Genomic DNA, 21,827 nt, shown 5'->3' on the forward strand with positions numbered 1-21,827 from the left:
GGAGGTAATTAAGTATTCTAGTGGAGTCTGAATCACAGATTCACTGTGTCCCATGAGTTGTGGCAGCTGGTATGAGACTACGCTACTCATTACACCAGGCACCTCATTACAGTTTGATTTGACTGATCGTATCTTGCTGTGTTATAATGGGGAAAGCAATCACAGTGCAAGTGCAATCGAGTAATCAGGCAATTGACTTTGAATCATGTTCCCAACTCTCTCTTCCAAGGCCAAAGACTTGTAGATTTTGCAAAGACAGATAGAAATATTCAGAGATCATTTTTTCCCTCCCATTTATGGAAGAAATAGGGCGTGCAGTTAAGGGTAGCGTTTAGTGCGGCACGGTGGAGCAGCGGTGGAGTTGCTGCCTTACAGCGCCAGAGGCTCGGGTTCGACCCCAACTACGGATGCTGTCTGTACGGAGTTTGTACATTCTCCCCGTGACCCCGTGGGCTTTCTCCGAGATCTTCGGATTAGTCCCTCACTCCAAACACGTACAGGTTCATATGTTAATTGGCTTGGCATAAATGCATTTGTCCCCAGTGTGTGTAGGATAGTGTTAGTGCGTGGCGTGTGGGTGTGGTGGGGGGGGGGGGAAGGTCGCTGGTCGGTGCGGACTCGGTGGGCCGAATGGCCTTTTCAACGCTGTATCTCTAAACTAAAATAAAAAAGATCTATGTTTACAACTTGCCAAATATGGAAAAGTGGAAATGTGGATGGAAAAGTGAGTCTCAGAAGAAAACAAAGGGAGCACAGGTATAGAACAGGCTGACATGAGAGGGTTCCATGGGCGTGAGGTGGTTCCAATCATCGGACGGCGAGTGTGTGCTCATTTTCCCCCTGTGGGTACCTACTCCCCCTCCTCTCCTTTCAGTGTGATTCTGTGTATGACTGAACTGAATGTTAGGTTGCATACAATCACCATGGAACATAGAACAGTATAGCACAAGAACAGGTTCTTTGGTGCACAATACCTGGTCTATTATTTATAGTTAAAACTATTAATGAATTAATTCCTAGACCTTCCCACAACTGGAAACTAACTCTCTACATCCACTCTATCTGGGCCTCTCTTTATTAGGTACGTTTCAATCAGATTCTCCCTCCTCCTTCAGTGAGTACAAGCCCAGGGACATCAGACGCTCCTCATACATTAACTCAATCATCCCCGGCACCATTCTCATAATTGAAAGCTGTGCTCCAGTAATGGTCTAATCAATGTTTTATGCAGGTTCAACAAGACCTCCTTGTTTTTGTACTCTATTCTTCAGTTGAGCATTCCATATCTATTTTAAATTCATTTGTTCACACGAGCCTCATAGTTCCAATGACCTGGTTTCATTCTTGATCTCTGGTCTGTCCGTGGGAAGGGTAATGGAATATTGACACTTGTTTCAATGGGATTGAAGTGTAAAGTAGGGAAGTCTTATAGTAACTGCACAACATGTCTGGAGAAGCACGGTGGCGCAGCGGTAGAGTTGCTGCCTTACAGTGCCAGGGACCCGGGTTCGATCCTGACCACGGGTGCTCTCTGAGTGGAGTTTGTACATTGTCCCCATGATCTGCGTGGGTTTTCTCCAAGATCTTCGGTTTCCCCCCACATTCCAAAGTCTTACAGGTTTGTAGGTTAATGGGCTTGGTATCAATGTAAAATTGTCCCTAGTGTGTAGGATAGTGTTAATGTGTGGAGATCGCTGGTTGGTGCAGGCTTGGTGGGCTGAAGGGCCTGCATATGCGCTGTATCTCTAATCTAAACTAAACTAAACAATGTCTGAAGAAGGGTCTTGACACAAAATGTCACTCAAATGCCTTCTCTCCAGAGATGCTGTCTGCCCCGTGGAGTTACTCCAGCATTTTGTGTCTATCTTCGGTTTAAACCAGCATCTGCAGTTCCTTCCAACACTAAACAGTGTGAACAATTTGGTCTGTCTGTGTGGAATTCATACATTCTCTCTGTTATAATGTGGTTTCTTCGGGATGTTGTACATGCAAAAATGCGCATGTTAGTAAGTTAAGCAGTATGCAGAGTCTGGGTTGCAGGAGAGGTTGGTGGCAATGTGGGGAGAATAAAATGTGCCAGGGTAAGGGAAAAAATTAAGGGACCAAGATGAGAAAAAAAATGTTCACACAGAGAGTGGTGAATCTGTGGAATTCTCTGCCACAGAAGGTAGTTGAGGCCAGTTCATTGGCTATATTTAAGAGGGAGTTAGATGTAGCCCTTGTGGCTAGGGGGATCAGGGGGTATGGAGAGAAGGCAGGTACGGGATACTGAGTTGGATGATCAGCCATGATCATATTGAATGGCGGTGCAGACTCGAAGGGCCGAATGGCCTACTCCTGCACCTATTTTCTATGTTTCTATCACCCATTCTTTTTCTCCAGAGATGCTGCCTGACCCGCTGAGTTACTCTAGCACTTGGTGTCTATTATAGTTATAAAAGTATTGATAGGCAATGGGTTCATCTCTGGGGATGTCGTGATCTCTGAACAAGATATGACAAGGTATAGCTTGGCGGTGTTTTCAATCTGCAAATGGCAAATCAGAACAAAATGCCTGAGTTTCTCCAGCTTTTTGTGTCTATCTTCGGTTTAAACCAGCGTCTGCAGTTCCTTCCTACACAAAATGTCCCTCCTAGGTGAATCAATCTCTTTCTCATCACACAAATAGACAAACCCTCATACCGATATGTTCTTGTCTCTTCAACTATGGCCTCAACCTAGGCATAAAATACACATGGTGAATACCAATAGATGATGTACAGTTCTACCTGCAGATCTTCTAAATACTGCCAGCAACAGGAAATGACTTTACAAACTCCTGGCTTTTACGTTTGATATGGGTTTCAGAAGCTAATCAAGCAAACCTTGCCAGTTTTTGATCGAGCAATAATTAAGGAATATAACTTAGCCCAACGTCAGAAAATTCATCAGAGATCATTTTTCTCCTCTTTCACACTAGTCTCCGTGTTGTGCATGGGTTCCAAAATGAACTCATTTGCAAAATCCGCCGTGAGGAATATTAGGCTAGGTTCCACATCAAAATGGATTGTGAGAAATGCTGGCAGAATAGAACTTCATAAACCAAGGCCCATCTGCTAGACTGCACTAATTTGCTACCAACAATGGAAGTAAAGTTTTGAACACACCCGCAGTAGTGCTTCTATATTTGTACAAGGATCTGCTAATCCTGGCTGAAATCAAGCAACCATAATACCCAAACTTTAATAAGGGCTTATGTATTGCTAGGCCATTTTGGTCAAGTCTGGTGTGCTCTGTAAAAAGGAGACCAGCTTCCAAATGGTGCCAGCAAGCCTGTGTCCCAGATCAATGTTACATATTCAGTTGACAGATGGATGGGATTTTTGCAGAGGGCATTCAGGGAAATGTAAAATGCATGAGGTTAATTGGATCTCTGAAAGAGCCTTGTATATATTGTAAATAATGTTGCGAGACAGTTACCCTGTTAAGTGTTGATTGGTTAAAATGTGAGGCCCTGTCCGGTTTGTTTGAATCCCAGGGTAAATGTTGCATTATTCAAGATCGTGTTAGCCTCTTCTGGAAGCTTCACCTGCAACAATATAAGACGATTCTGTAATTGGCCTGTGTACCTGCCAGTAATGTATTATTGTAATTTGTTATACTTGATTGGATTGTATATATACCATCCCTCTGTAGTTCGGCCCTTCAAAGTTCGGGGACCTATAAAAGGCAGCCCCCACAAAGTCCTTTGAGGATCTTCTGGAAGAGCGCTTGGGACTGCGTGACGTTTTGGAATGTCTCTGCTTGCACGAGGCTACAGGGTTTGGCCGGGCAGATATAAGGATCGAACCTGCAGTGGTTTAGGTATCGTATAGGGTGATTTGTTGTATTTTCCAAAAATAAAGTGTAATTGTTCCAGTGCTTGAATCAGTGGTTTATTGACCAAACTAGACTGGTGTGCTCTTTTTACAGAGCACACCAGACTTGACCAAAATGGCCTAGCAATACATAAGCCCTTATTAAAGTTTGGGTGTTATGGTTGCTTGATTTCAGCCAGGATTAGCAGATCCTTGTACAAATATAGACATGGGGGGAAGCTTAGAAAGAGCTTATTTACAGATCCATTCTGAGTATATCAGGATTCTTTCCCTGTGGACTTTACTCTATAGTCTACCAGGTTCTATAATATTTAAAAGGCATTTGGGCAGGTACATGGATAGGAAAGGTTCAAGGATATGGGCCCAACATGGCCAGTTGGGACGAGTGTAGATGGGGCTAGATGGGGGCTTGGTTGGCATGGGCAAGTTGGGTCAAAGGACCTGTTTGTGTTGTATGGCTCTCTGACATAACCCTACGATATGATATGATAGAACTATATTTATCCCAATTGATCAAACTCTATAATTGACATCAGAGGAAGAGGGATCTAACTCTTTGTGCTATTGTGAATGATCCTAACGTAGGCTGACCTTGTGTGTCAAATTTGTAATTGGTGTGTATTAAATGCTATCTTTATATTTGTGCTTTGGCTCAACAAGCTTGCATATGCACAAAGGCAAATTAAATTCCCACATACAGATCCTCCCCATGTGAAGAAAGATTGGATAGACTCGGCTTCTACACGCTAGAATTTAGAAGATTGAGGGGGTATCTTATAGAAACTTACAAAATTCTTAAGGAACAGCACCTCATATTCTGCCTGGGCAGTTTGCATCCTGATGGCATTAACGTTGAATTCTCCCAATTTTGCTAGCCCTTGCTGTCTCCTCCCCTTCCTTAACCCTCGAGCTGTCTCCTCCCATCCCCCCGCCCTCGGGCTCCTCCTCCTCCCTTTTTACTTCCTTCTCCCCCCCCCCCCCCCATCCCCCCATCAATCTGAAGTAGGGTTTCGGCCCGAAACGTCGCCTATTTCCTTCGCTCCATAGATGCTGCTGCACCCGCTGAGTTTCTCCAGCAATTTTGTGTACCTAAAATTCTTAAGGGGTTGGACAGGCTAGATGCAGGAAGATTACTCCCGATGTTGGGGAAGTCCAGAACATGGGGTCACAGTTTAAGGATAAGAGGGAAGTCTTTTGGGACCAAGATGAGAAAAACATTTTTTACACAGAGAGTGGTGAATCTGTGGAATTCTCTGCCACAGAAGGTAGTTGAGGCCAGTTCATTGGCTATATTTAATAGGGAGTTAAATGTGGCCCTTGTGGCTAAAGGGATCAGGGGTATGGAGAGAAGGCAGGAACAGGATACTGAGTTGGATGATCAGCCATAATCACATTGAATGGCGGTGCAGGCTCGAAGGGCCGAATGGCCTACTCCTGCACCTATTTTCTACGTTTCTATTTTAAGGCGGGTTCCATTCTTGTGCATGTTACTAACCTGAACTCTTTGCAAGTCAAAACTGCAAGTGGAAACTAAGTCCCATAAGGCAGAACATCGAACATAGAACATAGAATGCAGAACACAGAACATAGAACATGTAACTCAGAATATGGAACAGCACAGGTACAGGCCTTTTGGCCCAAAATGTCTATGCTAAACATGAAGCCAAGAAGAACAACTCCTATCTCTCTGCACATAATCCATATCCCTCCATTCCCTGCACATCCATATCCAAGACTGCAGAAGATACCTGCAGCCATGCAGTAGTCAGCAAATCCATCCCGCTGGTCCCTCAAGGCTTGTTTGTAAGTAGGGGCTGTACATAAATCAGGTATTTGTAAGCTGGGGAAGGATCTGTACGAGGGACAAACAATCCAAAATTCTTGATCAAAATGCTTCTGAATGGCTGGCGATTTTTGCAATTTGCCAAGTTGAGGCACAAACAGAGAATTAACAAAAGCACGAGGAAATTTATAGGAACGAGAGGCTGAAACGCCACCTAATTAGCATTAACCCTTGGGAATCAGGCTTAACAATAGTCAGTAATTGATCCCAGTGCATCAACAATCACGCATACTCCAAGCACATGTTCTTGCAGATTGATCATTTGCCCACATCTTAGATTCTTCATCAACCGGAACACAATTTAATTCCTGTATGATTAAGAGAAGGAAGATTCCGGTTTGTTGCTTTAACACTTCACTCCATGAATATCTGTTGATATCAAACTATAAATCTTTCGTGTGGGAGAGAGGCAAGGGAGTGGGAGACTCACTCCAAGGAATATATCTCAACTTGGGCCAAAGTCTACTGTAAATTCAAAGGTCAATGTGGTACCTTAAAGAGCATCTATGATGCACTCAATGCTGATTAATTATTGTTTAATAAATGCCTATTTTAATACTGATCGGTGTTAATGGAATTTCGACCTTCCTTCGGTGACATAGATGTGATCTGACCAATTTTGAGATGTGGCAATGTATGGTGCAAACTAATAAAACAACAATAGACAATAGACAATAGGTGCAGGAGTAGGCTATTCAACCCTTCGAGCCAGCACCGCCATTCAATGTGATCATCCCCAATCTGTACCCCGTTCCTGCCTTCTCCCCATATCCCCTGACTGCTATTTTTAAGAGCCCTATCTAGCTCTCTTGAAAGCATCCAGAGAACCTGCCTCCACTGCCCTCCGAGGCTGAGAATTCCACAGACTTACCACTCTCTGTGAGAAAAAGTGTTTCCTCGTCTCCGTTCTAAATGGCTTACTCCGTATTCTTAAACTGTGGCCCCTGGTTCTGGACCCCCCCAACATCGGGAACATGTTTCCTGCCTCTAGCGTGTCCAAGCCCTTAACAATCTTATATGTTTCAATGAGAGTCCCTCTCATTCCTTCTAAACTCCAGAGTGTACAAGCCCAGCTGCTCCATTCTCTCAGCATATGACAGTCCCGCCATCCCTGGAATTAACCTTGTAAACCTATGCTGCACTCCCTCAATAGCAAGAATGTCCTTCCTCAAATTAGGGGACCAAATCTGCACACAATACTCCAGGTATAACACATGAGGAAACAAAAGGCTATGCTTGGTTGAGAGTCACTACCAAATATTATTCTGATTATTAAGCTGTATTTTTAGTTAAACTTACTGTCAGTTTTAATTTGATGTTAATTATGAATCTTGCCAGAATTGCCTCTTTTAATCAAAACATTGTTCAAATGACTTTTTTTGACCTACTTCGACAGAGTGCTTCTAGTTAACAAGGCAACGTATGATTTTTATAAAAATTGCTTTCACAACAATAATTTTCAATGAAATGGAACTGAATCTGAATTGGAAGATGCAGCATAGAAACAGGTCCTTCAGCCTGCCGAGACTACGCGATTTTTTTAAAATCTCGGTCCTAAAACTTCCCTCTTATCCTTAAACTGTGACCCCTTGTTCTGGACCTCCCCAACATCGGGACCAATCTTCCTGCATCTAGCCTGTCCAACCCCTTAAGAATTTTGTAAGTTTCTATAAGATCCCCCCTCAATCTTCTAAATTCTAGCGAGTACAAGCCGAGTCTATCCAATCTTTCTTCATATGAAAGTCCGGCCATCCCAGGAATCAGTCTGGTGAACCTTCTCTGTACTCCCTCTATGGCAAGAATGTCTTTCCTCAGATTAGGAGGCCAAAACTGTACGCAATACTCCAGGTGTGGTCTCACCAAGACCCTGAACAACTGCAGTAGAACCTCCCTGCTCTTATACTTACATCCTTTTGCTATGAATGCTAACATACCCTTCACTGCCTGCTGCACCTGCATGCCTACTTTCAAAGACTGGTGTACCATGACACCCAGGTCTCGTTTCATCTCCCCTTTTCCTAATCGGCCACCATTCAGATAATAGTCTACTTTCCTGTTTTTGCCACCAAAGTGGGCAACCTCACATTTATCCACATTATACTGCATCTGCCATGTATTTGCCCACTCACCCAACCTATCCAAGTCACCTTGCAGCCTCCTAGCATCCTCCTCACAGCTAACACTGCCCCCCAGCTTTGTGTCATCCGCAAACTTGGAGATGTTGCCTTCAATTACCTCATCCAAATCATTAATATATGTGTCTCTGGCACTGAGAGGCAGGAGTTCTACCAGCGGCACCACTGTGCCACCCATATATTTTCAAAAGTTTCCACATAAAAGTAAAAATGGTGAACCTTAGTAGAAGTGAGGGTTTTTAAATCAGGTCATTAACTCTCATTTTAATTCATTAATGCTCCATCCTATTCCCAATCTAACCTGTCTATGGCCTCCTGCATTATGGGGCTGAAGCACAAGGTAAGCTTGAGGAGCAGCAGCTCATCTTTCACCAGGGTCGAAGCAGCCTACACAACTCAATAGCAAATACAAGGACTTCTTGTCTTTTACTGAAACCGCCGATCCATGTCCTCCAGAGATGCTGCCTGACCCACTGAGTTACTGCAGTACTTTGTGTTTTACTCCAGATTCAAGCAAGTGGAGTTCATTGTGTCAGCCTGAACACACTGGTCTCTCTACATCCATGTGCATGTTCACATTGTGGTTGTGTATAATGGCAGGCTGATGTGGTCCGCCTTAACGTAGCAGTGTTACTCCGACCCAGCCAAGCTGGAACATTTAGTCAACCAGCTTAAAGCCCCAAGTCTACCTTCAGATACTTCAAGCCTTCTGCACAGCAAACAGACATTTGGAGTTGAAACATACCCGAGGTATTCTTCCAAGCAAACGCACCCAGAGAAAGAGTTCAGTCATGCAGTCGATGCAGCCTTCCCAACTCAATAGCAAGTACAAGGACTACAGGGATCTTGACTTTTCTGGCTGTATTAGAACAACTCAGTTCTGCTGTAGGTTGCACATCCATAATACTGACTCTCCAATATCACAGGCAAAGCTACTGAGCATTTTCTACAATTCTGCATTTCACAGCTTTTCTGTTTCTTTCTTTATATCTTTATACACACCGCACTAATAGCACCAAGATGGTAGCGGAATTGGCAAGTTACATGCAGCACACGTGGAACCTGACAGGGGTCACTGGAGAAGTCTCGACCGACTGCGAACCGGGGTCGGGTGGTCAAGGGTGACAATGGGGCTACATCGAGGGTACAACAACCTGTGACAGTGGCACACAGACCCAGGCAATGCAACACCTACTGCAATGCCCATTGCTGGATAATCCATGTGCTACTGCAGACCTTGCACTTAACACTCCAATAGCGTAACAATGTGTACAGCAGTGGCGAGCCACTATATGGCATAAGGACATGAAAGAAGAAGATCACCGCACTCTTTTTGCACCTCTCTTACTTCTTCCTCACCTCCCTCCCTTGCTTTTGTCACCTTTATCTTTCCATCTATTATCACACACACACACTCTCACTCACACACACACACACACACACTCACACACACACACTCACACACACACACACACACACTCACACACACACACACACACACACACACACACACACACACACACACACACACACACACACACACACACACACACACACACACACACACACACCTTTTCCCTACACATTAAAGATGTTGTAAAACAGAGAGATACAGAAACAAAATTCCTTACGATCTTTGGGAAGATTTAAGAAGCCTCTTGTGTAACTCCACCGTTAGAGACTGCCATCGGAACAGGAAACGTCACTGGCAATATTCCTCTGTCAAAGTGAGGGCTTTGCATCTTCATCCGCTATAGCAGGTATGAGAGTCCCAGCAAATGTGAACACTTTTAAAGCTGCTTGACCTGAAGAAGGGTCTCGACCCGAAACGTCACCTATTCCTTTTGCCCAGAGATGCTGCCTGTCCTGCTGAGTTACTCCAGCTTTTCATGTCTATCTTCGGTTTAAACTAGCGTCCTTCTTATACTCTGCTTCCTCTTAAATACATCACGGAAATGCCAATTCCCATTGGTAAACCAATTAACTGCACAAATGGAACAGCAGCAGGAAAAACAGTGACCAACTCACACAAGCTCCAGTTGCAGCAGAAAACCGATAAATAGGTAGTAAATGGCAATTCAGAAGATAACATCTAAGCTGCCAATTGATTATTATAGCACTTACTATGATCGACAGCAGGTCCAAAATATGTAGCCAGACTCTACAGGAGACGACAAGAATTTCCTAATTAGATCCAACACATTCAAATATCAGAAAAAAACGACACATCTCTCTGCTTAGTTTAAGTTAAGGCAGAGTAAAGCATAATATTAACTGGAGCAAGACCTTTAAAATTAAAATTACTCTACCATTCAATAAGATCATGACTGATCTATTCATGGAGAACTAATGTCCAGAACTGTTTCCATATCCTTTGATTCAGCTTAAGTAACATCATTCTGCATTACACAGCAACCATTAGATGTTGAACTCGGCTTGTACTCGCTAGAATTTAGAAGATTGAGGGGGGATATTGTAGAAACTTACAAAATTCTTAAGGGGTTGGACAGGCTAGATGCAGAAAGATTGTTCCAGATGTTGGGGAAGTCCAGAACAAGGGGTCACAGTTTAAGGATAAGGGGGAAATCTTTTAGGACCGAGATGAGAAAAAACATTTTACACACAGAGAGTGGTGAATCTGTGGAATTCTCTGCCACAGAATGTAGTTGAGGCCAGTTCATTGGCTATATTTAAGAGGGAGTTAGATGTGGCCCTTGTGGCTAAAGGGATCAGGGGGTATGGAGAGAAGGCAGGTACAGGATACTGAGTTGGATGATCAGCCATGATCATATTGAATGGCGGTGCAGGCTCGAAGGGCCGAATGGACCTATTTTCTATGTTTCTATGAACATGACACAAATCTACCCTCAGCATCTATGAACTTTGTCTTTGTCAAGGTCGGTACGGTGGCGCAAGAGTAGCGTTGCTGCCTTGCAGCTGGAGACTAGGATTTGATCCCGACTACGGGTGCTGTCTGTACGGAGGTTGTACGTTCTCCCATGACCGCGTGGGTTTTCTCCGAGATCCGTTTCTTCCCACGCTCCAAACACATACAGGTTTGTGGGTTAATTGGCTTGGTGTATGTGTAAATTGTCCCGAGTGTGTGTAGTATAGTGTTACTGCGTGGGGAATCGCGGGTCGGTGTGGACTTGGTGGGGCGAAGGACCTGTTTCCGCACTGCATCTCTAAACCAAACTAAACTAAACTCTGACTGTGTCTTTGGTTGCACCGTGAACTTCTGGTTTTTGCACTGTTGTGGTTACCTAATATTACAGTCATTAACTTATTGAAGTTTTTTGATCATTATTTATTATCTGCGTATGTTGCATTCACGGGCCCGTTAAGCTGCTGCAAGTCAGAGTCTCGTCGTTACTTTGTCGGTACGTATGACAATTGAACACTTAACTCTTTTTAAAAAATATTTATTTTTTATTAGAAGTAATGTACATGCATCTAAAACATGATATGCAACATAATACATTTCATCTTTTTTTAAACATTAACCAGTAATAGAAAAAGAGAAAAGAGAAAGAAGAGAAGAATGAGGATAGTAGTGAAGTGTAGTCCGCAGTAGTTGGCGTTAAATGAATGATGATGGTTAAGTAAGCTGCGTACTTGAAAGTGAGAGAAAAAAAAAAAAGAAAACAAAGGCCCCAAAGAGAAGAGGGCCTTAAGAAAAGAAAGGAAATAAGTAAAGAATCCAAAGAAGGTAGAGTTAAACAAAAAAGAAAGGGAATGTGCCTAATTCATAACAATTCACACCCATCACCTAGTTCTAAAACAATTACTTTCCAGGGTTAACTCTTGATTCACTTGTAGATTTCCTAATTTCTTGCTGTATCTGCATGCTAACATTTTTTGTTTAGTTAAGTTCAGTTTGGTGTATTATCACGTGTACCGAGGTACCGTGAAAAGCTTCTCATGTACTAGGACGGAATGAAGGAAGAATGGAAAAAAAACAAATTATTATTTATATAGAGTGGGACTTCAAACCATTGTGCAACAGAGGGATTTGGGAGTCATAGCCTGTGAAACTCAAACAAATTGCATGCAAGTACTACAACTAATTGGAAGAACTACAAGCTCCTCATTAATTTGCCGAGTGCTTTTTTTCTCTAGCAATAGCAGGTTAGTTAAAGTTACTTCCTTCCTTCTTGTAATCCCCTTGATTAGTTATCATAATTTGGATTTTGTTTTGGTACCATGAAAACTATAGTAAAAGCCCTGTCCCACAGTGCGTGTTCATTCAAGTGCTCTCCCGAGTTTAAAAAAAAATCAAACTCGTGGTAAGCACGAAGAATGAACGTAGCGGGTACGTCGGAGCTCGGGGACGTCACTCTTACCGGCACGTACCGCTAAAAGCAGGTATTCGGGAAGACTCAGTAATGGCAGGTAAGCTTGGGAAGACTCATGAAGATTTTTCAATACGTTGAAAATTGTCCACGGGAGCCCCGGGTACCGACGAGTGGCCATTACCGTAAATCTCCGAGATTTCGAATCGGGGCAAACTCAGGAGAACTGTTGGAATGAACTTGCACCGTGAGACAGGGATATGAAGGAGCTGCAGAGGCTGGTTTACACCGAAGATAGACACAAATGCTGGAGTAACTCAGCAGGCCAGGCAGCATCTCTTGAAAAAAGGAATAGGTGACCTTTCAGGTCGATATCCTTCTTCACACAGTTATTTATGTTTTTCAGAGATGTTACCAGATCTGCTGAGTTTCTCCAGCACTTTGTGTCTTTTTTTTTGTAAACCAGCATTTGCAGTTCCTTATTTCTCCTTACAGTTATTTAGAATCTGGGCAGCCGTTTTGTTTACCTCCACAATTAATTTCAATTAGTCGGTATGTACAAAGCTGAGTATTACATTAGTAATAGCATGCTGGAGGATAGCCGATAAATTAAATTAATGAGTTCTTTTATTGAACAAAGGAACTCGCAGAGAGGGATGGAGCATCATCCACAGTGTGCAAGTTGGTCATTTAATTCTACAGGATCATCATCGGTGGTCACTCGAAACGAGTATGACGTCCTCTGGAGGACGCCTGTGCGTGACTTTGTTTAACGTGGGGAGACTGGTGCACAGACAGCCACCACATACATGGTCCTTGACAGATCTGGGTCAGGATCCAGTAGCATGGAGTCCAAGACGACCGGAGACCATTTTCTGCTGCAGCCTTCATCCGCCTTCCCAGCCGTTGTGACGCTCCACTAAGGTCAGCCGTCAGCCATCGTCCTCCGCCTGTTCCACCGTTGAGGTCTTGGTTGGATTGCTCTTTGTCAGGGACCTCCCCCTCGATCTTACCGCCATGTGTGGCACTACCAGGAGCATAGCTCCAGACGGCATCGCTCTCAGGATCTCAGCATCACACAAGCTTCTCCACCAAGACAAGGCGACAATCTACGGAGGAGAAAGGATACAGGATACACACCTCATGTTATATAAGCCACCTATGTTACAAATATAACTGCTGGTCAAAACTATCCAAGATAGATCCAAAATGCTGGAGATACAAAACTCAGTGGGACAGGCAGCATCTCTGGAGAGAAGTGATGGGTGACATTTAGGGTCGAGGACCTTCGTCAGACTATCCCATGTCTTTGCATCAGTTTCACCCACAACAGGTATTGAATATTGTTTTATACCATCTGTCCGGTCACCCAAAATGTTTCCATCGTAAAGGGTTAGAATAAGTTTCCTTGAAAATGGTGTCACAGGTAGATAGGGTTGGTCAAAAAAGCTTTCGGCACACTGGCCTTCATCAGGGTATATTGAGTATAGAAGTTGGGAGGTCATGGTGCAGTTACATAAGACGTTGGTGAAGCTACTTTGGGAGTATTGTTTTCAGTTTTTGGCACCAAGTTATAGGAATGATGTTGTCAAGCTGGAAAGGGTGCAGAGAAGATTTACGAGGATGTTGCCAGTTCCCGAGGCCCTGAGCTACAGGGAGTGGTTCAGCAGGCTAGGACTCTATTACTTGGAGCGCAGAAGGATGAGGGATGATCTTATAAAGGTGTTCAAAATCATGAGGAATAGATTGGGTAAATGCACAGAGCCTCGCGCCCAGATTAGGAGGAATCGAGAACCAGGGGCCATAGATTTAAGGTGAGGGGGGTGGGAAGATTTAATAGGAATCTGAGGGGTGACTTTTTTACACAAAGGGAGGTGGGTGTATGGAACTCTTTGTCACAGAGGGCTGTGGAGGCCAAGTCAGTGGATATTTTTAAGGCAGAGATAGCCAATTTCGTGATTAGAACGGGTGTCAAGTGTTATGGGGAGAAGGCAGGAAAATGGGATTAGGAGGCAAGTCAAGTCAAGTCAAGTTTATTTGTCACATACACATACGAGATGAGCAGTGAAATGAAAGTGGCAATGCTAGCGGACTTTTGTGCAAAAAGACAAACAACAAAACTACCAAACAAATTATAAACACAATCATAACACACATATTCTTTTACATAATAAAGGCAGAGTTGAGCCATGATTGAATGGCGGAGTAGACTCGATGGGCCGAATGGCCTAATTCTACTCCTATAACTTGTGAACTTGTGATTGTGTTCGGGAAAGAGATTTGTCAGATGCTTGGGAAACGTGGTCAATGGGGGAAAGTGGAGCTGAGATTCTACAGCCATGATTTTATTCAACAATGGCGCTGCCTCCGCATGCTGGGTGACCTTCTCTTCCTATTTCTTATATCCTGGTGTGCCTACTCTTTTAATTTTAATATTTTTGAAAAGTGTAACCAAAAGGTAATAGTTTCAACTAAGTCATTTCATAAATGACACGACAGATTGTTGCATTTTTTACTGGTCGACTTTGCAATCAGCAAAAGCTTCTGAATCTGCTCTTTTTGATACATTATTTAGGTTTTATTTCTCTTGATCTCTGTAATGTCGTTCCTCATTGAATTTAATACCCATCAAAGTGCATTGATGTTGGCAAAGGGAAAGGAACATTCTATTTCAGGCAGCCAGTGTCAGCATCAATAGCTTCCCGGTTTGATCAAAACCTAACTCTATGCCCATGCCGAACAGTCAAATACATCCAAGATAAGTGCGAGTAGGATCATTTCATCTCGTCAGTCAGGCCTAGATTCCAGGTTAATTCTCCAGATGGCAGGACTGACATGTGATGAAAGAATGGATTGACCAGGCATATATTCACTGAAATTTAGAAGGATGAGAGGATATCTTATAGAAACATATAAAATACTTAAGGGATTGGACAGGCTAGATGCAGGAAAAATGTTCCCCATGTTGGGGGAGTCCAGAACCAGGGGTCCCAGTTTAGGAATAAGGGCTAGGCCATTTAGAACTGAGATGAGGAAAATAAATTTCATTCAGAGAGTTGGGAATCTGTGGAATTCTCTGTTACAGAAGGTAGTGGAGGCCAATTCATTGGATGTTTTCAAGAGAAAGTTAGATAGGGCTAACGGAATCAAAGGATATGGGGAGAAAGCAGGAATGGGGTACTGATTTAGGATGATCAGCCTACTCCTGCACCTATTTTCTATGTTTCTATTCAAAAGGTGGTTCTCAGAGGTACAAATGCTATTGTCTAACTCAATACCCCATCCAGTTTAGTTAGCTTAGTTTAGAGGAGGCTTCTCCTCCTCTCTTTTTCCTTCCTTCTCCCCCCCACCCCCCATCAGTCTGAAGAAGGGTTTCAGCCCGAAACGTCGCCTATTTCCTTCGCTCCGTAGATGCTGCTGCACCCGCTGAGTTTCTCCAGCATTTTTGTGTACCTTAGTTAGTTTAGTTTATTGTCACGTGTACAGTAACCTGGTGAGGCGCAGGAGGAGCCGGCCAGGACTCACCCCACAGAGCCCAGTCCCTCCACGCACTAGAGTCTCCCAACCCCTGCAGAGTAGTTACTAAGATGGCTGATCCGTGGGCGGTTGCTGCTGGGACGCAAGTCGGAGCCTGATCAACCCCGGCTGGGTCGCCTGGGCGAGGGAGTCTGGCGTTGTGAGACCCGAAACACCCTGTGACCCCAGGTCACATCACTGAGGATGCGTTCCAGCGCATCTGGAAGATGAATATTTTTCACACGAAGGATTTGTTGCATGCTAACCAGTCAGCCGAAGGACAATACGTGATTAAAATCGAGCCATTCACAGTGTACGGATACATGATACGGGAATAAGTGCAAGGTAAAACCAGTAAAGTCCGATCAAAGACAATCCGAGGGTCACCACTGAGGTAGATAGTAGTTCAGGACTGCTCTCCAGTTGTGGTAGTATGGTTTAATTGTCTGATCGCAGCTCTCATCCATGTCCCTCTTTCACATATCAAAATGTGGCCATGAACAGTGAATGATATCGGCAAACTGTCAGGGTCACTTTGGACCAAGGCCAGAATGAATAAACATAGAAACATAGAAATTAGGTGCAGGAGTAGGCCATTCGGCCCTTCGAGCCTGCACCGCCATTCAATATGATCATGGCTGATCATCCAACTCAGTATCCCGTACCTGCCTTCTCTCCATACCCTCTGATCCCCACATCTAACTCCCTCTTAAATATAGCCAATGGACTGGCCTCAACTACCCTCTGTGGCAGAGAGTTCCAGAGATTCACCACTCTCTGTGTGAAAAAAGTTCTTCTCATCTCGGTTTTAAAGCATTTCCCCCTTATCCTTAAGCTGTGACCCCTTGTCCTGGACTTCCCCAACATCGGGAACAATCTTCCTGCATCTAGCCTGTCCAACCCCTTAAGAATTTTGTAAGTTTCTATAAGATCCCCCCCTCAATCTCCTAAATTCTAGAGAGTATAAACCAAGTCTATCCAGTCTTTCTTCATAAGACATTCCTGACATCCCAGGAATCAGTCTGGTGAACCTTCTCTGCACTCCCTCTATGGCAATAATGTCCTTCCTCAGATTTGGAGAATAAGTTATTACTTTAACCATCAGTGCTTAGAAAAGACATTTAGCTCATTGTAAATAGGCATGCTTCAGATAAGCATTACTAAATGTGTATTTCCTCATGTGCCCTCAGTTACATCAGTGAAACCAAGCATAGACGAGGTGACTGTGTAGCTGAACACTTGCACTCTGTTCACCAGGGCTAGCTGCAGCTCCCAGTTGCGAACCATTTTATATAGCTCGTCCCTTTCTCCGACTAACCCATCTATCCTTGCCACCCCCCCCCCCCTCCTTCCCACTGCCAGAGGGAGGCACCTGGAGGAAACCCACGCAGTCACAGGGCGAACATACATACTCCACACATACAGTGCCCGAGGTCAGCATTGAACCCAGGTCTCTGGAGTAGTAAGGCAGCAGCTCTATCCGCTGTGCCACGCAATTGTTGTTGCTTTGGTGAACCAAAAGACTACTAAATGTGATCATCAAAACAAAAACACAACCGATTCTGGAAATCTGAAGTAAAAATGATAAATTGTTCGAAATCGCTAAATATATTAATTCCATTTTATCTCCCCAACAAAATCATCACCTCTGCCCCAGATTTTACCTCTCACCAAACAAACATTAAGGGCAACTTGCGGAGGCCAATTTACCCACCAACCCACACATCTTTGGGAAATGGGGGAAAACCAGACGGCCCAGAGAAAAGACATGAGCTCACTCAGAGAACATGCAAACTCCACATGGACAGCACCAAAGGTTAGGATTCAACCTTCTCCGGCAGCTTGGAACAAGAGGGCACAGTTACCAGAGATGAAGAGGTTTATGTTTTTACGAGAAAATTCACATGAGATCAAGTAACATGGACACAGCCCAGACGATCACACAAACTAACCTCCCTTCTACTGACTCCATCTATACCTCGCGTTGCCTCGGCAAGGCCCGCAGCATAATCAAGGATGAGTCGCACACTGGCCACTCCCTCTTCTCACCTCTCCCATCAGGTAAAAGGTATAGAAGCGTGAAGCACACCATCAGTTTTGGGGGCAGTTTCTTCCCAGCTGTTTTCATCCTACCACAACCAGAGAACAGTGCTGAACTACTATCTACCTCTTTGATGACCCATGGACTATCCTTGATCGGACTGGCACTACCTTGCACTAAACGTTAGTCCCTTACCATGATACAATGGTGATTGGCCTCATCAGCAACAACGGTGAGCTGGCCTACAGGGAGGAGGTACAGCACTTAGCAGCATGGTGCGCTGACAACAACCTGGCCCTTAACTCCAAGAAGACCAAAGAGCTCATTGTAGACTTCAGGAAGTCCAGAGGCGGCACGTACACTCCCATCCACATTAACGGGACGGAGGTGGAACGTGTTTCTAGCTTCAGGTTCCTGGGAGTTAACATCTCCGATGACCTCTCTTGGACCCACAATACCTCTACTCTGATCAAGAAGGCTCACCAGCGTCTCTTCTTCCTGAGGAGACTGAACAAGGTCCATCTGTCTCCTCAGATCCTGGTGAAGTTCTACCGCTGCACCATCGAGAGCATCCTTACCAACTGCATCACAGTATGGTATGGCAACTGCTCTGTCTCCGACCGGACGGCATTGCAGAGGGTGGTGAAAATTGCCCAACGCATCACCGATTCCTCGCTCCCCTCCATTGAGTCTGTCCAAAGCAAGCGCTGTCTGCGGAGGGCGCTCAGCATCGCCAAGGACTGCTCTCACCCCAACCATGGACTGTTTACCCTCCTACCATCCGGGAGGCGCTATAGGTCTCTCCGTTGCAGGTCGAGGAACAGCTTCTTTCCGGCGGCTGTCACTCTACTCAACAACGCACCTCGGTGACTGCCAATCACCACCCCCCTCACCCCCGGACACTTATTATTATTTATTCAAATCGTTTGCTATGTCGCTCTTCAAGGGAGATGCTAAATGCATTTGTCTCTGTACTCTACACTGACAATGACAATTAAAATTGAATCTGAATCTGAATCTGATGTATCTATACACTGTAAAATGGATCGATTGTAATCATGTTTTGTCTTTCTGCGGACTGGTTAGCACGAAACAAAAAGCTTTTCATCGTTTCTCAGTACATGTGACAATAAACTAAACTGAACTGAACACGTCAGTTAATATTCAGGCAACTACAATCAGAATGAAGCACAACTTGCTTCAACTTGAAAACCAAGAACAGATGGGAATCTGTGGCTTATGTGAATAAAACGATGTGTGGCTGAGATACAGCTGACAAGATGACAACAGCAATGAGGAAAAGAACTCTCTACTGTACTTGAAAGGAAAAAGACAAAAGCGACTAACTTTCTACAGGATTTTACTACTGCTTCCATAGCATGCAAGAAAATAGGAGCAGAAATAGGCCACTGGGCCCCTCACGCCTGTCCTTATTAGTTTCATTTAGTTTCGAGATACAGCGCGGAAACAGGCCCTTTGGCCCACCAAAACCAGCGCCGACCAGCGATCCCCGCACACTAACACTATCCTACACACACTAGGGGCAAATTTGCGATTATACCAAGGTAAACAACCTGCATATCTGTACATCTAAGGAAGGAAAGCAGAGATCCTGGAGAAAACCTACGCAGGTCACGGGGAGAATGTACAAACTCTGTTATTATCATTCCAACTTTTCCAATTAGAATATAGAACAAACGGAAAAGTACAGCACAGGAACATGCCCTTCGGCCCACAATGCCCATGCTGAACATAATGCCAAGATAAGCTAATCTCATCAACCCGCCCATGATACATATCTGTCCTTCCCATGCACATCCACTTGCCTATCTGAAAACCTCCTAAATGCCACTATTGTATCCATGAAAGGAAATTCCAGTATGGAGATGCAAGAAAACGCAGATGCTGGAATATTTTAGAGAATGACATAATAGGGTAGATAACACCAACAATTGACACAAAATGCTGGAGTACCTCAGCGGGACAGGCAGCATCTCTGTAGAGAAGGAACCCTTCCTTTCCCTCTCTCTCTCCATCCCTCCACCATCCTAGTCTTCCGATTAGTTCCACTGATTAGATATTACTGATTGTATGCCTCATTGTCATCTTCCCCTCAGCTAACGAAGCACCATTCTACATTTCCTTGATCATTTGAACCCCTTTGATCTGTGTTTTCACACCTTACCCTTTATATATGTCTGTCTCCCTCTCCCCTGACTCAGTCTGAAGAATGATCTCGACCCAAAACATCACCCATTCCTTCTCCCCAGAGATGCTGCCTGACCTGCTAAGTTACTCCAGCATTTTGCGTCGACCTTCGGTGTAAACCAGCATTTGCAGTTCCATCCTACACAGGATAGATAACACAATTTATTGTGTTCTATGAAAGCAGAAGTAAAATCCTGTAGATGGAAATACATGTAGGCTTCAACCAAGCAGCCAAATCCCGTCATCTCCAAATCACACCACAGGTAACTATAGTCTAGATTAATCGTTACTAAATCAGAATTGCAGATATAAAGGCAGAACTCATACCTGTTCAGCTGTAAATATATTCAATGTTGTGAGAAAATCATTCCAATCTGAGCAAATATTAACCAGATATCTATTTACACATATCATTGATTGCTATAACATATGAACAGACATACAATTATGGAACATGTTGGAAGGAACTGCAGATGCTGGTTTACACCAAAGATAGACACAAAATGCTGGAGTAACTCAGCTGGTCAGGCAGCATCTCCTTTAGAAAAGGAATGGGTGATGTTTTGGGTCGCGACCCTTCACCAGACTGAGAGTTAGGGGAGAGGGTGTCTAGAAATATAGAAGGGTAAAGTGTGAAAATGGCAGATCAAAGTGGACGATGATAAAGGAAATATAGAATGATTCATTGTTAGCTGAGGGGAAGGTGCAACAATGGATCATTATAAATCTCCAACTATCCAGAGGAACTGCAGATGCTGGTTCCACACTGTATTACTCTACGACAATAAAATGGCTGTCCCACTTGGGCAGCCTAATTGGCGAGTTTTAGAAGAGTTTAAAAAAATGAAATGTTGAAGACCTCCTTCGACTATGTTGAAGACTAGCTACGACCAACTTCAGGAAAATTGGACACCGAATAGTAGAGAGTGATGACAACTTCCTTCAACCTCCTTCAATCTTCTTCGACTATGATGAAGACTATCTACGACTACCTTCGACTACCCTCGATTACCTAAGACTAACATGCCGACCTACTACGACTAAACCTACGAGTAAAAAAAAGTATTGTTTTTTCCATGGCGACCTTTTTTTACTCGTGGGCATTTTTTATATTTTTTTAATTTTTTAATTTTTATTTAATTTTTTAATTAGAAGTACAGTAAATTACGGTAATACACATCACATATATCTTATTACATTTGTTGTACCACTTCGTTTTTCGAGCTTTAAAAAAGGTAGAAATAAAAGAAGTAAGGAAAGTGTTGGGAAAAGAAAGCCCCTTAGGGAAGAAGTTAGAGAAGGAAGTAAAGAAAGGAAATAAGACCCTAGAAAGAAAGGAAAAATAAGGAAAAACAATCGCTCTATTATAACACAAAACTCCGCAAAAAAGGATATACCAACCGTGTTTTAAAAAAATATATATTTTATACCCCCAGTTACCAGATCCTGGTACCATTTATATTTTAAATTACTATTGCACCTTATGCTTGTAATAGTTCCATAAATGCAAACCACGTCTTTTGGAAGTGGTCTGCTTTGCCTGCTAGGAGGAGTCTCATCTCTTCCAAGTGTAGTGTTTCGAACATGTTTGAAATCCACATTTTTATTGTTGGTATTGTAGCATTTTTTCCAAAATTTGAGTATAAGCCTCGTGGGCATTTTTTAACATATTGAAAAAAACGCTGCAACCTAGCTGAGGCCTCGAGTACGCGGAGACCACTCTCGAGCATTAAGGAGAGTTACGAAGACCTCCTACGACCTCGTGTCGACCATGCTGCGAGTATGAGTCGAGAGCAAACTCGCCAGAACTCGCGGATTCGGTCGCCCGAGTGGGACAGGCCCTTTAGTGTCTCGACCTGAAACGTCACCTATACAACTATGTAAATGAATTAGAGATCTCCTCCATATTCCAAATGTGGTGAAATCATCTAGACA

The sequence above is a fragment of the Leucoraja erinacea genome, chromosome 6 (genome assembly GCF_028641065.1).
Source record: "Leucoraja erinacea ecotype New England chromosome 6, Leri_hhj_1, whole genome shotgun sequence".
NCBI classification, from domain to species: domain Eukaryota; kingdom Metazoa; phylum Chordata; class Chondrichthyes; order Rajiformes; family Rajidae; genus Leucoraja; species Leucoraja erinaceus.